This window comes from Gekko japonicus, unplaced genomic scaffold (assembly GCF_001447785.1).
Source record: "Gekko japonicus isolate JY-2015 unplaced genomic scaffold, Gekko_japonicus_V1.1 scaffold55, whole genome shotgun sequence".
In the NCBI taxonomy this organism is placed as follows: Eukaryota; Metazoa; Chordata; class Lepidosauria; order Squamata; family Gekkonidae; genus Gekko; species Gekko japonicus.
This window is the reverse complement of record NW_015160837.1, coordinates 331,925-334,929: the sequence shown is the minus strand read 5'-3', so window position 1 is coordinate 334,929 and position 3,005 is coordinate 331,925. Positions and strand designations below refer to the sequence as shown.

At 53.3% G+C, this 3,005-nt stretch overlaps 1 protein-coding gene across 1 annotated transcript in view; it reads right to left on the bottom strand.

Annotated features, from left to right (window-relative positions):
* Window positions 1-2,744, bottom strand: part of SMIM14 (small integral membrane protein 14) — a 53,263-nt gene extending 50,519 nt beyond the window's left edge. Inside the window, exon 1 of the mRNA XM_015418313.1 lies at window positions 2,445-2,744. The gene's annotated coding sequence lies outside the window, so the exon portion shown is untranslated. The remainder of the gene's footprint in view (window positions 1-2,444) is intronic.
* Between the last annotated feature and the right edge of the window lie 261 nt (window positions 2,745-3,005).

The following is a 3,005-nucleotide window of genomic DNA, read 5'->3' as shown; positions in this document are numbered from 1 at the left end:
AGTTTAGGATTTTGTTTAGGGTTGCAGCAGGAGGCGGAATTGGATGGAGCCCTGGAGCCAGCTGACCCAAGGGACCCCTGCGATGCTGGCAGAGCCCTGAAAGCTGCCTGCTCAGTGTGGTCCCACCAGGCCAACAAACAACCCTCCCCCCCCAACTCGCCCAGGGTCATGCTGAGGAGTTCCTGAATCACAAAGGCTACTTGGCTGTGACTGCCAGTGGCCCTCCAGGAAAGCAACCAACCCACAGCTTATTCTTTACTCAGCAAGTAATTAAATTGTGGGATTCGCTGCCAGTGGATTTAGTGATGGCCATCTAAAAGAGGCTTACACATTCAGTGGCTACTAGCTACTGATGGGAGCCTCCATATACAGTGGCAGTAAACCTCCAAAACCCACCCAGTGCCAGGAGGCAACACAGGGGCAGCCTGGCCTCTCTGCCCTGTTTGTCAGCTGCCCAGGGCAACTCATGGGTCATTTGTGAAACAGGTTGCTGGACTGGATACAGGGCTCTTTTTATGTTCTTAACCAGGAACCTTCTCAGAGAGTTCAAGGGCCAGTCTGGCTTTGGACTGTGGTCTTACAGAGTGTTTCAGAACCAAAAGCACTCATGTGCAGCTAAGGTAAACATTTCTTATTACCGCTTTCTCCTTGCCCCCTGCTTAATGGAAAACCATCTCCCCTTTCCTAAGAAATCCCGTACAGGTTCAAAGGAACCTGTTTCTATTGTGACGCTCTGTTCATTAACATTAAGAAGGAATGCACCCTTACTCCCTGAGTTCCATTCAGCTTTGTGGACTTTCTTCTAAGTACATGCATAGGGCCCTGACCCGAATAACCCAAGCTAGCCCGAACTTGGAAGCTAAGCACGGTCAGCCCCGGCTAATATTTGGACAGGAGACCACCGAGGAATACCAGGGTCATGCCTTGGAGGAAAGCGACCTCTGAAACTCTTTTGCCTTGAAAGCCCTAGCGGGTCGCCATAAGTCACCTATGGCTTGATGGGGGGTCTGTGGCTCAAGTGGTTAAGACGCTGAACTGCAGGCTGTGGAAGGTCAGTAGTTCAGCAGTTCAAGACCCGGGTGCCGCAAGACAGGGTGAGCTCCTGTCTCTAGTTCCAGCTCCTGCCAACCTAGCAGTTTGAAAGCAAGAAATTGCAAGTAGATAAATAGGTACCACTTCGGTGGGAAGGTAACAGCGTTCCGTGCGCCTTGGTGTTTAGTCATGCCGGCCACATGACCACAGAAACGTCTTCAGACAGCGCTGGCTCTTCGGCTTGGAAACGGAGATGAGCACCGCAACCCTAGAGTCGGATTCGACTGGCTTTCGAGCAAGGGAACCTTTACCGTTACCTTTTAAGCATTCTTTATGGCTTGCAGCCTAGTCCTATGCATGTTCTTGAACGTGAATACCACGGAATATAATGGGCCCGTGTAAAAATAACACCGTTTCAAAGAAATCTGGAATCGCTGTCCTCCTATACGCACAAAAATTCCGGGCCCGGGGAAAAAAAACACTTGGGAGGCAACGAGCGCGGGGGGGGGGGGGACTTCCTCTTCTCATAGCTGGACTTCCTTCTACCAAAACAAAGTCGGCCGAACTAACGTAGTACAGAAGAACCCGGCAACAGGCTTGGGGGAAAAAAAGAGATCCGGTTGAAATGTAAACAGTAGCCCAGCTGTGGAATCTTGTGAGTCAAAATTCTACTTTGTGAGCTACTGGCATTAAAGTTGTGAGCGAGCGATTTGGCTGCTGCATAAATTAATTTGCTCTGGAGCTATCCTTCCTGAGCGAAGACAAAAATGTGTGAGCCGGAGGCTAAAAAACTGTGAGCTAGCTCACACTAACTCAGCTTAGAGGGAACACTGCTTGCGACATATTAAGGGCTAACAAGTTTCCGTGGACGAGTGCCCACCTCTTTCCATGCAATGATTCAGAAGTGGGCTCCAGCCCAAGGAAAGCTCGCCCTGGAACTGAATCGTATTTACGTTCGAGATCCTACAAAACTCGTAGATGTTTTGACGGCCACAAATTAAAAAGCGCCACCGCTTCCGGCTCGTAAGGGGGGGAAAAATATCAGAAAAATCTCAGCGATCAGTGGCAGGACTTGCACAGAGTCCGGGGGTGAACACCAAGCGGGGCAGGCATCCGGATCGTTTGTCTATTGTCTCTGAAAGCCTGCATCAGAGTGCAAGTTTTAATGCAAAGGTCATTTGGTGGGGGACTTCTACGCCACCCCCCAACAACCCCGCCTTTAAATCAGCAGCTGCATGCAACGAAAAGACCACTGTGTTTTTCTTCCACCCTGCTTTCCTCCCTCCCGTCCACCCTGGAAAGTGCATGCCATGATTTCCAGCCTGAAATCACATCCCCGAAAAGCTGGGGCGGAGGAATTCGGTCTCGATTTCCCCCCACCCCACCCCACCCCCTGCAACGCTCACCCTCACCGGCTTTGTCTACTCTGCTGCGCTGAAACCACAGAGGACGAGAGCGCAGCCCCGGGACGCCGATCCGGCCGCGGCTTTCTTTCCTCTTCTGTTTGGATTCGATGGACCACGTCAGTCTAGCTGCCGCCGCCGCCGCCGCCACGGGATCCGGATCTGGCTACGCAACAGAAAAAGTTTCCACGCTCTTCTCCTATCGGCTCCCACCAGCGTAGCAAGGGGCGGTGCGGAATGCACAGAAGGCCGCCCCTCGGCTCACCTGGTTCGCGGTGCAAGTGGGGGGATCGGCTCGGGGGCCTTCGGGTTCTGCCACCACCCCCTAGGGGGCAGTGGTTCTGCCGTCCCCTCCGGCGGCGAAGGAAGGGTGTCGTCACGCAGGGCGGGCGAGAATTTCTGCCTTCCCTGCTCGCCTTTGCCGTTGTGAACAGAGAGTCTGTCTAGTAGCGCTTGGAAGGCTCGCAGGGGGAAATCTTGCGGGCTGGAGACCCCCCCCCTTCCCCTCCCCCTCCCCGGGCGTCAGATTCGGAAGACGAAAAGGAGTGCAGCGTTTTGCAGAGTTATTCC